The following is a 17243-nucleotide window of genomic DNA, read 5'->3' as shown; positions in this document are numbered from 1 at the left end:
TTGGCAGATTGTATAGCATTATCCTATAGCAAGGGGGCTTTGGAACTTTCCACTTTGGTCTTGGGAAGTGTGCAGTTTGCTTTTGAAAATGTCTTCACAGTGGTTTCCTTGACTGGGGGGGGATGTGGATGTCCAGTGTGATTACTTTATGATGTGATATTACCAGCGAGGGGTTTATCTCTGTTGTGGAACACTGGTACCCCATGTTGGTGATGATCAGGTCCAGTATGTTGTTACCTCTAGTGGGCGTGGTGACCAGCTGTTCCAGGGTGTTTGAGTTTTTAAACTCTAGGAAACATTGGGCAAAGGACGTTGTGCACAAGTCATTCTCCCACTCAGTATTTGGGTAGTTGTAATCTTCTCATATAATGGTGTTTGATAGGACCTTTATATTTTCCACTGTTCTCAGGAATACTGAGTGAGGTTCCTGAGACAAGGTAGGTGATCTGTAGCAGGCTACAATCTAATAAGCAGCTTTGCCCAATGTTAGTTGCACTTGCATGGTCTCCAAGGCCTCATGCTGTGCCACTAACCTGAAGGTGTGGATATCCATAAGGTAAATGGATACACCCCTTCCTTTTGTATTTCACTCGTGGTTTTGGGTCCAAAGATCAGAGGATTTGTGAGTGTTTTACGTGGAGCATATCCAACAGCTCTGTGTTTGACATAGCTTTGTATGTTAGGCAGAGATCACCTCTGAGTAGGCGATATGCGAGAGAGTGCAGCTGGAGCATTTTGAGATGGTCTGTGTATGGCATGTATTTCAGGCCGCTAATGCTCTTTGTGAGGTATTGCTGCAGGCTTTCCAGTTGTTGTACATGTCTTGTGAGGTACATAGCAAAAGGGGCGTTGTACTCCATTATGGATCTAGTGAGTGATGAGTAGAGGGGAACAATGTCCTCTTCTGTTCTGCATGAGACACCTTTTGTGATGAGGTGTGCCAATAGAAGGATTTCCTGACTACTGTGGGGATGTGATTATCACAGGTGTGTCCACTGTCCACCTGTGACCCAAGGTCTCTTATCACACTTTCAGTGTTAAGTATACTACCACCTATGTTGTAGGTCATGGCTACAGAGTTTTTACCAAAGTGGATGACAATGCACTTTTTGGCATTGAGCTTGAGCCCATGGATTTGACACCAGCCATCTGTCTCAGTGAGGCCCTTTTGTAGGATGTCCACATCTTTAGTATTTACAATTATGACTCCTAGTTTGCAGTCATCTGGAAACTTCATTAGCTACAGACCTTCCATGTTAAAATTTACTTCAGGGAAGTAGATACAAAACAGGACAAGACCCAGGACTGGGCCCTGTGGTACTGCACTCGTCACTGGTCCAAAGTCATACTTGGAGTCTGCTACTTTCACAGAGTGTGTTCTGTCAGTGAGCCAGTTGGCAACCCATCTTGTGACATAGCAATTTATACCTAGTTTAATGGGTTTATCTATAATTCCAGAGTGTGGGGTGGTGTTGCAAGCCGTGGCAGGAGCTACATAGGCTGTGCGAACCACCTTACCCTTGTCTACGGTTCTGGTGACTGCTTCAAAGTCATCTATCAGGTTTAGGAGACATGATCTGCATTTTACAAACTCAACATGGTTGTGGTCCAGAGTTTGGAGATTACCGATGTCTTTTTTATAAGTTGCATGATGATCCATTCCATGGCCTTGCAGAGCAGGCTCATCAGGCTAATGGGGCGCTAGTTCCTGGGGTCCGTGATGTCTCCACCCTTGTGTAGTGGGATAACCGTCGCTGTGCACCATTCAGCAGGCACAAAGCCTGAGGTGAGGCTATGACTGAACATGGTATGTTGGTGTGGTGCCTGTTCGTTCTGTAGTTTGTGTAGAACACAGCCTGGGAAGTTATCTGGTCCCATGGATGCTGTGATACTGGCTTTGGAGAGTGTTTTTTACCTGTGCAGCTGTGATGACAGCAACATTGCAGTCTTCCATCATAGAGATGTGCTCTTTCATGGGTGAGAGGGGGTAAGGTTAACACTGATCCTATCTGCCAGGATGTTGGCAATATCAGCTGGGTCTGTATATTTAGTGCCATTGAGCTGTAACTCAGAGCAGATCTGAGTGTTGCCATGACATGGACCTGTCTGTTGGGCAGAGATCTTCTGAGTAGACAGTATGCAACAGAGTACAGATTGAGTTAAATCCAGTCTTGTTGCATGGGGCAACTGCTTGAGGCCAGTAATCCTCCTTTTGAGGTACTTCATTGGTCTTTCCAGCTGCTGAAGTTGCCTAGTCAGATTCATCGCAGGTGTGTTGTGGTACTCTCTGATGGGTCTGATGACTGATGAGTAGAGGGAACCTCCTTTGACCTACATGTAAAGACCTTGGCAGTTTGTGGGAACACATAGTATGATTTTCTGACCACTTTGTGAATGTGTTTCTGGAAGTACAGATGACTATCCACATTTGTCCATAGATCCCTTATTATCACCTCCATACTTATGGTGTTGGCACCTATGTGGTATTTGTATGACTGTAGCTCGAGGACATACATTTGACACCACATCTGTCTGACTGAGACCCTTTTTAAGGATATCTCTGTTGTCCCAAACATCGATTATGACAACATTTTGGCAGTCATCCACAAACTTTGCTAAACATAGCCCTTGTGTGTTTGACTGTATTTCTGAAAAGTATACACCAGACAGGAGGGGTCCCAGGACTGAGCCATGGGGGACAGCAGTTGTTACTAGCTTGTACAAGAGACCACATTTCTTACCTTGTGTGAACTATCTGTGCCCCAGTTGGCAATCCATCAGCTGACAGACATATTTATGCACAGGTTGTTGATTTTGTGGATACGACATGTGTCTGGGATGTTGGCAAAGGGCTTTTCAAGGTCTATGTGGGATGTGTGTAGCTCATTTCATTGATGTATGTCCTGGGTGACTGTCTTGTAAACAGTCTAGCAGGTTTGGGAACCATGATCTGCCCATGACCAAACCGTAATTGGTAGGGTTGGGTGTTTGTAGGCTCCCAATAGCTCTGTTTATAAGTTCCATCATGATGGATTCCATGGCCTTGCAGATCAGGCTTAATAGGCTTATAAGACAATAGTTCCCATGTTCTGTTGTGCACCAACACTTGTGGAGTGTGTCAAACATTGCTGTAACACATTCAACAGTTTCATATCCTGTACAGATGGTGAGTCTCAACAGACTGTTCAGGTGCAGGCTCTGTTTGTTCTGGAGTTCACTTATGACACAGCTAGGGAAACAATGTAATCCCATAGACGCCGTGTTTTCAGGTTTGGAAGGAGCTGTTTACCCATTCTATATGTGATATCTGTGCTTTCACAGTCTCCAGGTATGATGATAGGGCCTTTTGCCAGTGAGAGGGTGGTATGTATGTATGGGCCTGTCTGACAGGATGTTGGCAATGTCAGTCATTTACAGTTTGCACTGACTCAGGACATATATGAGTGTACATTGCTATTTATGACATAGCAGAAGGAAGTGTCATGGTTCTCTATGGACGCCTTCACAGATTCTTTTGCCAGAACATGGACTGGATAATATTTGGAGTGCACAATGTTTTTTGATGATACTGATTGCAGGTTTATTATCTTCTTTGCTTTTTCACTTTCTGTGAACAACTTAAGTACTTGTGGTACATAGTTTGATTATGACAGGGTTCCAATATATTATATGTGTCTGTTTTCATATAACTGTGTACACAAGGCAGGATTGGTGAATAGTGACAAGTTCCTGGGGTGAAACATGCAACTGCCAGATATGTGTGGCACACTGCTGTACTCAGACATGGCCTAAGTGTGTGAGCATGCCCAGTATGACCTTTCAGTGCGTTGTTGAATGAAATCCACTACATTTGTTGAAGTGTGTGAGCACACCCAGTATACACATTTATACTATATGTGTGTGGAAAATCAAGTTGTATTTTTACTGCAGGGCTCACCTTTGTGTCATAACTCAACAGGGATCATACTGTGCCTGCAGGGCTTCCATGAGACACTTTGCATAGACTTATCAACATTTCTACATACAGGGGGGACAGCTATTCTTTGTACATTTCTACCAGGGGGCACACCTGATTGTTACTGTGGGTGTACATAGGATGAGGAGTTCACCTAACACTTATACACATTTGCTAGGCCTGCTCTGCTATGTAAGGTACACCATTTCAGTCTGTACTGTTGCCTATCATACTGGCTTGAGGCATACTACTGTACTACGGGTCTTAGAATCCAATGTCACGTATATTAGATTGCGACTTCATAGCCTACCCAACCCACATCACACCACCTGGCCTGCTGTTCTCTGTCTGCATAGGCCTGTGGGGGAGGTTACCCATATGCCTCTTTAGGGTCATGATACAGCATTTCTTTCTGTTTGCATTAGTGTACAATTGTCCTGCTGTATCTCTGCCAGTGTAATGCTGTCATGGCTTAGTGGTTCAGTAGTGTGACTATAGTGCACAGTATCCTGGGTTCGAGTCCTATCACTGCTTTTTATTTTCATGCTGGGCAGACCAGACTGCTTAAGGAACAATACTGCAAATATGAGCATGTTTACCTGACTTTGCTCAACTTTGCCCGACCTTGCCCAACATTGCTCAACGTTGCCCGACATTGTGCTAGTTAGTGTGGGCAATTTTGTTTACATATACAAAATAGTGGTAAAAGACTGCGGTGGTGGTGCTGCGGTAACGTTGTCACCTCACAGTAAGACGCTGTCCTGTTCGATTCTCAGCTAGAGTGTCTTCTGTGTGGAGACATGCATGAATGGGCATACCTTCATTGAAGGTTGTGGGTCAAGGCTGGCAACTCGGCACGTAAAAATCCACTGCCAATCATTAGCGGACCGGAGTTTCGCTGTGGCGACCCCTAACCAGGAAAAGCCAAAAGACACAACAATACAAAATAGTGGTAAAAGCTGCTTAGCACTGCTTTATATTGCTTAAAACATGGTAATCATGCCTCAGGTGGTGCTGCAGGGCTGCCTATGTCAGATTCACATGGTACACTCTATATACATGTTTGAAAACAGGTAGTGTCAAGTTAGGCATCCCTTTTATTTTATGTGCAAGTCAGAGAGAGGTATCATTTCCAGGGTTCCTACTGAGCCAGTGTATGTGCTATGCGTTGCCTCTTTGCCAAGGCCAAGGCATACTGGGCATGCCTCCTTCTGCCTACTGGGGCAGGCTCAGGTTGTTCCTCCTCTGAGTCACGGTGTGCCTGTGATGGCCTTGGCAATGGTGGGGGGCTGTTTGGCCCTGCCGCATGCTGTTCCTGCTGCAGCTGTTTTCACAGGATCATATTGTGTAGCATGGCACATACCATGACAATTTGGGTACATGTAGTTGGTGAGTACTGCAAGGCTCCACCAGATGTGTCCAGGCACTGGAACCATGACTTGAGCATCCCAAACACACGCTCAATTACATTTCGTGTTTGTGCGTGTGCCTCATTATGGTGTTCTTGTTCAGGTGTGTGTGCATATCTGATGGGTGTCATCAGCCACAGCTCCAGTGCGTATCCAGCATCCCCCACTAGGTGACCATCAGGGATGTTGCCATTGGCAAATGTCTGGTACAGCTGCGTCAGATGCCAGATATGGGAATCGTGGTAGCTTCCAGGGCAGCCAGCACACACCATTCAGTATTATGCCCTGGGCATCACACATGACCTGGCAGTTGGTGGAGGGCAAGCCCTTGCGGTTGATGTAGGCCCTACCCCGCTCACCAGCTGGTGCTTTGATGTGTATTTGCGTGCAGTCAATTGCACCCACTACCTCAGGGTATTCCGCTATTTGTTAGAAGAGACGCATATTGCTGGCCAATGCCTCACGGGAATTGGGGAAATATACATGATCACCGACATGGCATTCAGGAACTGGTGCAGTACCCTGGATGCTGATGCCTGTGAAACCCCCATCATATCACCAGTTGGTCACTGGAAGGTACCTGTTGCTAGTATTCTTAGGCTGACACATACCTTGGTTTCCGCTGGGATGGGTTCCCCTCTGTTGGGTCTGTGTGTGAGGCGTGGCCTGCACAGCTCAACAATTTGCTGCAGGAAATCTCTGTCCACTCTATAGCGCTCCACTATCTCCAGCTCATGTAGCCCCTGGTAGGTTACCCTGGGTCTGTACACTCTTCTCCGTCTCCTCACAGTGGGTTGCTCAGCAGCATTCGCAATGGCACCACCCTCAGCATCTTGCACATGTTGCCTTATAATAGCAATGGCAGCCCCTAACATTGTTTTGTCTGAGTTAAGCTTTTTAAGTTTTCACTCTCTTTGTATACTGCAGTGTTGCAGTGTTTCTGAGAAAAACATGGGGGAATGTTGTTTGCAGAGTTTCAAGTGCTGAGCTGGGTTGGGCTAGTGTACTGCCTGTGTAATTGGCTGATTCTGATTGATTTCACCTGGCAGCTCTGCTAGTTCTCCTTAGTTAACTTCCTACTACTTCTTTTCCTTCCTTTTCCCTTTCTGTTTCCACAGGAGGCAGCACCGTGCAAACAAGCGCAAACACGCGCACACGAGTGCACATGCACGCACACAGGCTTACATAGGCTTGGGCGGGTGCACACACGCACACACAGGCTTAGACAGGCTTACACAGGCTTAGATGGGTGCACACTCACGCACACAGGCTTAGACAGGTTTACAGATGTGCACACGTGCGCACAAGGTGTAAGCAGGTTTGCAAGAAAATTCAGTAATAGCCACGGCGTACACCTTTGGTTTCTGGGTTTCAGTTAAAACTACTGTAGACACACCTCTTCCAATCCTGAGTAACTCACAGCAAACACAAGCCACTCTGCTTCAATGAGCTTACAGTCTTTCATACATACCCCCTCATGATGTCACCTATCTTCTACTCTACTACTCCCCTACTCCTACACTTACACTCCAGGGACATGGCTCACATGCCAGGAAAAATTGGGATTCACTATCCTTATCCTCGTTTGCATAGGATTGCCTACTAATGCTTGGTTACCTTTCTCGAACTGAGCTTCCTCCCTTAGCAACCACTACTCAGTAGCCATGTTGTCTTCAGCCTGCCATTCACCTGCATGGCAGAAGAATATTTTTAATAACAATGCCTATTTTTGGCTTTTATTTATTTTTTCTGGTTTTTAAAGTGGCACACGTTTGCGTGGCGCTGCGCTATGCTTAAACATCGGAGATCGGGGAAAAAAATAGATTTTTATTAATTTTCAACCGATCAAAATGCCAATAGCCTTATATTTGGCCATTGGCATGCTTCCTCAACTGGATGCATCCTTTATTTGGAGCTGTCATAGCTCCATTTTGCTATTTGCAGAACAGTACTCCGTTACCAACAGAGTACATTTCTACAAATATCTCTACTCTTCCACGGACAGGTTAGTGTTTCCTGGATCGCAAAATTACCTCATTTGCATAGCTTTCAACAGCAAATGAAGTAATTTGCATAACATGACGCTGTCCGTGCAAGACTAGTTTTAGGAGCTCTCATGCACGCCCCTGCCGGCTGTTGCTGGATTGCTCGGCAGACATATTGGCTGTCTGCCGGCTTACTCTGCTCTTAGACTCCGTACAAGCCTTCGTGAATCCGACCCAACATCATGATGAGACTATCTAGCATGTTTCACTAGCCATTGAATTAACTTAGAATTTGTTGTAAATTTAAACAAACCAACTGTCTGTGATCCTATGCATATTTGCAATGGATTATGGCAAAAGTAATATTTAAATTTTGATAAGAGTTGTTGTCATAGTGTGAGGTTGCTTGGGTGATACAAATGCTACTTAGTAGGTCATTAAATGGTTGTTAAAATTGCTTCTAGGATTAGTATGAATTTGTATTGTTAAATATTTGGTATATTTCTGTGTTAGTATTTTCCAAGGAGAAACAGCTGGATATGCAGTAGAATTTGAAAATGCAATAATTTAATTATAGTAACTGTTAAGATATGGGCATGTTTTCTAATTGCATAAAGTATTTTTAATTACAGATATGTGTTAGGATGGTCTTACAAGAATGTTAATATATTGTCCAGGAAAACACTTCTTATGCATTGTATTTTGTCAGTAGAAACTTTCAGATGAATTGTTTTCCTAATCCTTGCTGGAAGCAATTTTATAGTTCTTAGCAGGTAACATGGGACAGCCCCATGCAATGCCTTTTTTCTAAAAGTAGTTAATTTAAACTTTTATTTATTTTCTTATTTTCATGCAGCTTGCATCAATGCTACAATAAATATTATTAATCCAATCTGAAATCTTGAAAGGGAAATTTAAGTTTAATGAATATCCTGAAAACAAAGGTCTGTTATAATGGTTAAAGGCTTTTTAACCATTTAACCACAGCCTTAAATGATCATGGCTTAATTATTTGTGATTTACGTTATATTTCAATCATAGTAAAAGAGAGAATTTCGACTTAAAGTTCATAAATGGAATAAACATGGGACTTGTGATCTTGCATACATAGACATTGCTCTAGCCAGTGTTTTCCACTAATATGGTCAGCAACAGATAAGGAAGCAACAAAATATTTTTCCACACTGTGACATTACAGAGCTCAACTCACTGTGCTGTGTGCCTCTTGTCATCTGTCATGTTGTATGTCAGCTCTGATTTTAAAGTGGCGGTCTTCTACACCGAGTTGTCTGTCATAGAGTCTTACATGCTTTTGTACAGTGGGATAGTATCACTTTGACACATACTAGTAGTGAATTCATGGCATTTGAATACCTTTCTGGAATTTTCTGTCTCCTATTTAATCTAATTGTAATGCTTGTTTGTAGTACAGAACTTGAGTATTATACAGATTCCTTGTTATTGATGAATGTTATATTCTTCAAAAAGTGAAAAGTATACACTAAAAAAGTATGTTTGTGTCCTGTTGTTTCTGTTGTTTCTGTCACTCTAAAATGGATACATATTAATATATTATTGGAAAGCATATGAATTCTTCCATAGATGGTTGTTCTACTGTTGAGAATATCATGTTTATCTCTGAAGCAAAGTCTAGTGACAGTTTACAATATTCTGAACATTTTCTTGTCTATATCAGCAGCAAAATGATTCCTTTTAGTCTAATACTGGAGAACGACCAGTAGCTATTGATAAATCATCATTTGTGATTTCTCATACTGTGATTTAGGTAACTCGTCTAGAAAAAATGTTCCAGTCCTAGTGTTAGTAGGACTCCCTTTGCCACAAATATGTACCTTTCCCTTATGAGACTTGCTATTCTTAAGAGATTCAGGAAAATCTTTAGAAAATAATGCTTGTTTATTGTTATGTTTTGTTCTCATATCAGTGACTGGAATTCTTTTATTATTTATTTGTTTTACATATTCATTTGGCAACCAGGAAGGGGAGGGGGCTATTCCTCTTGGGACTATTTTCAATTATAATCAGGAAATTGACAAAAATGAGTACAATGTTATATCTTGATATAAAAAGTCAAATTAATAAGTAATCAAAGCTCCATGAAAAGACCAGCAGAAGTAATATACATGTAAATGGTTACACAACTTTCAAACTTCTCCAAATCACTGTGACAGATACAGGAATGAAAGAAGAGAGTTTAATCTAGTCTGAGTCAGAGATTACTTTGCAACTCCTTACACAGCTCTGCACATACTGTATAACCTAGGTAGCATTTTAAAAAATACGTAATACTACAAATAATAAATCATGCAAAGAATATAAATAATATTTTACAAATATTAAGACAATAACACAAAAAAGTCAACAATAATGTTCAGAAATTAGGGAATATACATGTAATACAGTATAAAGATTGAAAGAAGGTTTTGTGGCTCAAGGTGCTGTGTTGCAGAGGCATTATGAAATACATGCTGTGTGTTTCCTGCATGTGATCTTAGTCATGTGACTATGGAAGCTCTGGATGATGTGATGGCAGGATGAGGAGTTAACAACACAGACACTAAGAATGTTGTCTACCTTATGTAGCTAGCTCATTAATATTTAAAGATATATGTCATTTAAATTCTTCAAGGGAATGGTATTTCATGCCACTCTTAAGCTGACAATATTTAGTTTGATCTCTCCTTCACACAGGAGTCTGCATCAGATGTAACCATTCTTGACAACTATTTGGAGTCAGTCCTTGTATGGATAACAGAAAGATGGCTCAAACTCATCCTGAAGCCAGTCATTCATCGTAACTTCCTCTGCTTTTCATTTTATTATTTACTGAAGGAGAAGTATGGAATATGTTTCTCAAGTTAGTGATCTAGGTGTGATTCCTCATGGCATGCTCCAACTGAAGGCCAAATTAACTGCTGTTATCAAGACTTCTTATCATTTAAAGAGATTTGGAGTCTTCTGCCATCATTGGGCCTTACAACTTTTATACACATGCTGTTATCTTCTCACGTGGACTAATGCAACTCTGTATACCTTGGGCTTTCAGACAATGGCTTGCTACAGATGCAGAAGATGATGCTGAATTGTACATGAAAATCACTGACTGGGATCGCACCACATTACTAGAGTGCTGTGGGGACTGTACTGGCTACTAATCAAGGTAAGGCTTGTTTTTAAGAAGCTCTTTCTTATTTCCATGCCCTAGAAAACCTGGAGCCTACCTACGTGAAAGAGTTGCTATTTTCCTGTGTTCTGGTTAGGTTCCTCGAGTTATTAGATGGGATAGCTCCAAGGTGTTTCAGGGAATAGTCTAGAATTTTCCGGTAAGCTGTCTTTCATCTATTTAGTTCTAGACCTTTGGAAGTAGCTACCTTCCTGTTTCTGGCAAGTGATGCAAAGGCCTCCCTTAGGAGGTCCCTGTGGTGCCATCTTTTTAGGAAAGTCTGCTTAACAGGGAGCTATTTTTGTTTTAAAAATTGTCTTGATTCTTACAAGTACTTATTGTATTTTAGTTTACAACTACTCATTGTTTGCAATTCCAGCATATAATACTGTGGGTGATATTCATAATTATGTGAGCATGTTATCCATGCTGTCCTTGAATGAGCACAAGTAAGCCACAATTCATAGAGGCCACGTATTGTAACATGCAATGGCCATGAATAAGCCTAAGCAAATTAAGTCATAATGAGATATAAATGAGAACTGATGTAAAATGGTATATGCTAATGAAGCATTCTTTTAACTATTTGTCATTCATAGTGAAATTGAATTGCTTTTCACGCAGTTCACAGATACATTATATAAAAAGGAGGCTCGCCTATGCTATCTACTTTGCAGTCCATGAAGATGCTGTCATTTGCTGCTAGATTTGTTATTTCTTGTTGTGAGCTGCTTGTCTTGGCTGAGCCAAAGCCAAAATTGCTTGTACCTTGCGGTGCTTGCTGGCTAAGAAGGCGTAGATATAAACAGAAAATAACCCATTAAAATTTTGATAATCAGAAAATACTAGATAGGTTTAGAGTGAACAGGGATATTATAAAGGTCTGTGTGAGTATGCATGATTCCTACAGGAGTACTGGAGGAATGCAAGGACGTCCTATTCCAGTGGATACTAAGGCATGCATAGACACCACTATACTTGCCACTGGAACCTTCTAGAGATAGACTGGGGACACATCGGGTACCTCATAGGCTTTTGCCTTGAGGATATTGCAGCGGTTCTTGGATGTACTCTTGCCACATGTGGATCAGTACATCTATTTCCCTGTGCCACCTCAGGTTTGAGCCAGGACTATGCATGCCTTTCATGGGGTGGCACATTTCTCTCTCTCACTTTTTTTTTTTCATCAGGTGATGCTGAATATCCACTGGAGCCTTGGCTAATGACACCAGTAAAAAATCCAAGTGGAGCTCCAAAGAAACCTATAACATAGCCATATCCTAGACCTGAATTGACATTGAGAGGGTCTTTGGACTCTTGAAGAGTCATTTAAGGTGCCTGGATGAGTGTGAGGCTGGTCTTCAGTATGACCCAGCTACTGCATGCAGAATGTTTACTGCCTATTGCATTCTGCACATGATCATGCACCAGTCTGGTGGTGAAGTGACCAATACTGTCACTGCAGCCAGTAGTGTAACTAGGATGGGGAGAGAGGGGCAACTGCCCCGGAACCAAAACATTGGAGGGTGTGACTAACCAAACCCAATCTTTTGTTAATGCAATACAGGCTGTGTGGTCTAAATTGTAGCAAATGGCTTGCTACTGTTTAAAAGTTAAAAAAAAAATCTGTAGCACTTCAGCAGGCAGGGTATAAACAATAGTTGCTCTTTGCTTAATTTGTAGCAAGCAGTTTGCTACTATTTAAAAATATATTTTTTAACTAAAACATGAGTGCTATAGTGCTCCAAGCAGACAGGGTATAAACTGTAGCAACTGTTTGCTACATTTGTAGCAAGCAGTTTGTTACAGTTTAAAGAGAAGCACTGTGTTTTTTTTTTAATTAAAGCATAAATGCTGTAGCTCTCTGTGTAGACAGGGTATAAACTGCAGCAGCTGTTTGCTGCAGTTTAAAAGAAATTATGTTGAGGGAGGGTTGGGATAGGGCACAGAAATGGGACCTGAATGGGTGGGGCAGAAGGGGGGGGTGTTGTGAATCTCTCCACCTGGTTTGTGTGCCAGTAAAAGGAACGTCCGTGTTTTTTTCCTTTTTCTTTTTGCTCTTCAGTGAAAGAGCTGGGAAGGGGGTTGTAGATCTAACTGTAATAAGCTGATCACTTACAATGTGTGTGTGTGTGTGTGTGTGTGTGTGTGTGTGTGTGTGTGTGTGTGTGTGTGTGTGTGTGTGTGTGTTTTGCTCATCACTTGAAGAGAGGAGAGGATGGGACACTTGTACACAAAGCCAGCCCACGGTGCTGGTTGAACCAGCTACACTTCTGATTGCAGTTCTCAGTTCCATTCCTACTACAACTAATGATGAGCAACCAGCAGCAGTTCTTAGGGAACCCATGTGGCAGGCTCATGCATGGCATTTAGCTTACCGTGTAAAGAGATGGTATCTAGTCCAGAACTTTGGACCATGACATTCAGTGCTTTCTTTCTTATAAAAACACATAGAGTATAACTGATGCATGCAGTGCTATCTGTGTGCTATGCTGTGTGGTGCATGGTCTACTATCAATGTTCATCTGACATTCCTTGTCATCTTTAAATAATATATATGTATATAAAAATATATACATTTTTTTTTATTTCAGATCAGTTATTCATATTATTGATTGTAAAAATGAAGCCTGAGTGCTCACTGACTCCTGTTCAGTGATGTTGTAAGGCATCATATAAGTAATAATCACATTTTTACTGTTTTGCACAATAAATAAATTCTAGTGAGGTGGTTTACCTAAGTATGCACATACTGAATATTCTCAGGTCGTTCAGTTAGTTTTGTTTTATGCTGTACCATTACACGAATGAAATGCATACAGCAGAAAGGTTTCCCAAGTTCCTCCCTTATTATTTTAATAATTTACTCCCTTTTGAGTTAAACATTTACCTTCGTTTGTTTAGGGCAGGTTGTAAATAACAGGGTTGGGAGGGTGGCCTAATGGTTAAGGTGTTTGCCTTACAAACACAAGGTGCAGGGTTTGAGTCTCACAAGGAATAATTTGCTAGGCTTAAAATGGCTCACAAGGGCAGTTAGCTTAGTACTAATCTATGAACCTATGAACCTATGAAATGTTACACTTGATTCACAGCAGGTCAAGATTAAATGAGTCATACACATCTCCTAAAGATAGGATAGGTGATGGTGCAAGTGACTTTGAAGAGGGCCTGCCATGAGAAATGGATGGTGAGTTGGTCCAGTGTTGTGACCTACTTGATATAAAGTGATCCTGCAGATACTGGTCTGACAGTGCTGTGGGTCTGTGAACATGACCTCAAATGAGAGGTTCTGCTATGTTTGGATGAAAATTGACATAGCCTGAATGAAATCTGTTATGATCCCCCTGTGACTAAATACAGTATTTTCTTGAGAAGCACTTTTAATCTCATGTGATCTGCCCCCACTTGTCCTGGCAGTACCCTGTATTCTTCCCCTTCCAAGACGGACTCCTGCATGAGTCTGATAAGTCATGACTAGTGTACAGCCATACTATACATCATTGTGATTATAGCATTATCCCTACTCTGTGTCATTTCCAAGTAGTGCTGGAAATCTTCACACATACCCTGAAGGACTCTGACCATTTCCAGCTGAACCTCTGTGGCAGTGCTCTGACCAATCTCACAGCACATTTTCTGCTGGGTAGCAAGTGCTTTATGTGTTTCCTGGGGTAGCTGTAATACATTCCTGTGCCTGGCTGTCCTTTGTAAAGGTGTCACTGTGTACACTGTTACCTCTGAATGTCTGCCATCATCCTGAAAGTCTTTGTCTGGGTTTGGAGACATTGGAGTAGAGGTGCATGGGTTAATCTCCTGTACAAGTGTGAGTGTAATGTCAACATTTGCATGACTTTGTGATACACCGACACTTCTTGCAGTGTAATTACCATGTTGTGGGGGGTGAGATCCTGCCATTAAACTTGGGGACTGCATGCCACTTTCCTCAGGCTGCCTCATAAATATAACTATGTTATCATCATCTTCAACAGCCATTCTGCTGTTGATAGCCTCCAAATATATTGGTATACTGGAACTGTTTATTTCTGCTGCTAACCCTGTTTTGAAAGTATTACTAATAAAGAAATAGCTTACACTACTGTATGCTTATTAAGGCATTCTGGAGGACACGTACCCTGCACACTGCTTTCATTGTTATTCTGTGTAGATGTCAAAGGTTTACCTATTAATTGTAATTGTCATGAATTTATTGTAATCATTCCATGTCAACATTCAATTCTCTATATAAGTATGTTACTTTTTTAAAACAACCTTCCTGAGCAGACGACTGTTGCTGACACAGAAATTGGTAATATCCAGTGTCCACACAACCTCTTTTCACTACCATCATCCTCTATGTTTTAGTTATCCCCGTGGATGGAGAGCAGGCATTCCTCACCTGGTGTTAATGGGAGAACTGTTGGAGGTCCTCCCCAGTAGTGGTATGGGCAATTACGTTCTGCCTCGCCTTGCTTCTAGCACATCCTACCATATCACTTGCCTTCTTCTTGTACTGTGTTAGTGTACCATTTCCTCCACTGACTGCATTAATGTCAGGACAAATTAATTTCAGAATGTTGTCCTCTTAGCTTGTTTGGGCCCATCTTTACCAAACAGACATTTACAATATATCTTAAGGGCTGCCATGAGGATGCACTTTTCCAGAAGGCTGAAGTTCTACTTTCGCTGCCTTGATCCCTTGTTTTGCATCATTACTGCACATGAAAAAATATGCAACAGTTACACATAAAACACTTTTGATTTATCATCAGTCAAATAACACAGCAGTGAAAATGTGCCTGCCATCCTCATATAAAAAGTTAGGCAACACAAACCCAATAATTATATACACATGCAAAATCTCAATCCAGCTAAGTAAAGTCGTACTATGCCAACATTTGCAGTATCATAAATACAATCATAACAGTAAAGTAATCACTTTGTTAATAGATTCATCCTTCTAGCCTCAGCCATTGTCATGTATTCATACTACTGCAATTTTCCATTCTTTAGTGACATTCAGAAATCTGGGCGGCTGCGGTGGGGCAGCAGTTAGCGTTGCTGCCTCACAGCAAGAGGTTCTCCGGTTTGATCCTCGGCTGGGGTAACTTCTGTGTGGAGTCTACATGTCCTCCCTGTGGTGGTGTAGGTTTCCTCAGGGTGCTCCAGTTTCCTCCCACATCCCAAAGATGGATTGGACACTCTAACTTGGCCCTAGGCATGAGTGCGTGTGTGCCTTCTGTGGAAGGTTGGTCACCAGGCTGGCAACTCAACACCATAAAACTCCACTGCCAATCATGAGTGGACAGGTGATCTGCTGTGGCGAACCCTAACCAAGAAAAGTTGAAAGAAGATGAAGTGACATTCAGAAATCTCCAAGTAAAGACACATGTACGTTCAGCCAACAACACATCCTTACCAGTTCAGTACTTCACAATTAAAAACACATATGTATGCACAATCAGTACATGACACCAAATTAAATTATTTTCTCAAAGACCACTAATCATTTCCACCATTCCTGTAATGATCTTCCATTTACAAATTAAGGCTTTATGTTGTTCACTAAAGCCATTGTAATACACTCATCATATCATTAAAATAAACATTTCTTTGTGTTAACTCACTTCTTCTTTTGGCTTTTCCCGGTTAGGGGTCGCCACAGTGGATCACCTGTCTGCTCATGATTGGCAGTGGAGTTTTTTTTTACAAATTAGAGTTGCCAGCCCAATGCCCAACCTTCCACAGAAGGCACACACATGCACACACTTACACCTAGGGCCAATTTAGAGTGTCCGATCCACTTACATCATGTCTTTGGGATGTGGGAGAAAACTGGAGCACCCGGAGGAAACCCACGCAACCACAGGGACATGCAGACTCCACACAGAAAGCACCCCAGCCAAGAATTGAACCAGAGAACCTCTTGCTGTGATGCAGCAATGCTAACCACTGCACCACTGTGCATGCCCTTCTTCATGTTAACTCACTAATTTTACATACTTTTGAAGTGTTTCATTTTAAATTGCAATATTTCTTCTTATGTTTCCTACTTTAAAAAATCTGTGGTTTCCTAAGTCATTTGATTCCTAACTCGAATAATCGCAAGTTAATATAGCAGCTTTAATCTATTTCATGTAAAATCAGGTCCGTATATGTATCTTGTATGCAAATTAGTCCACTTTATGCTTAGCTGTATGAACCGCATTAATACAAAAATGTCTATGATGTCTAAGACCACTTATCTGCATAACTTGGTCTTGGCTACTCATGAACATGTCTTTTGAGTTCACATCAATGTACTCTGAAAAGTGATGGAGTCTGCAATAGTCCTCAGCACCCTGTAGCATGCTGTGGGAATGCATGGATACCCGCAGATAAGATCAAAGCTGAATGTATTTAGAAAAAACAAAATGGAGTCATATACACAGCCATGAAGTCCGATCCCTGTCCATCTAACATCATCTGGCACACCTTATCACCTCAAATCACTAAACATTGGTACTCACACACATATGAATATTTTTTTCTGCAAATGGAAGTCCCACACCCAAAAAATAACTGATAATAATAGTAATACTGCTGCTCTACTGCATGAAGCATGTATAAATGACATTCAGGTGAAATAAAAAGGGTAGCTAAGGCAGTGCATGGCAGCAGCAGTGGCAATTGTAAGTAATAGCAAGACAACTGATGACTGCAAACTGGTTTTC

Source organism: Protopterus annectens, chromosome 3.part1 (assembly GCF_019279795.1).
Source record: "Protopterus annectens isolate FY-2018-M chromosome 3.part1, PAN1.0, whole genome shotgun sequence".
Classification (NCBI taxonomy): Eukaryota; Metazoa; Chordata; order Ceratodontiformes; family Protopteridae; genus Protopterus; species Protopterus annectens.
This window is presented reverse-complemented; position numbering follows the sequence as displayed.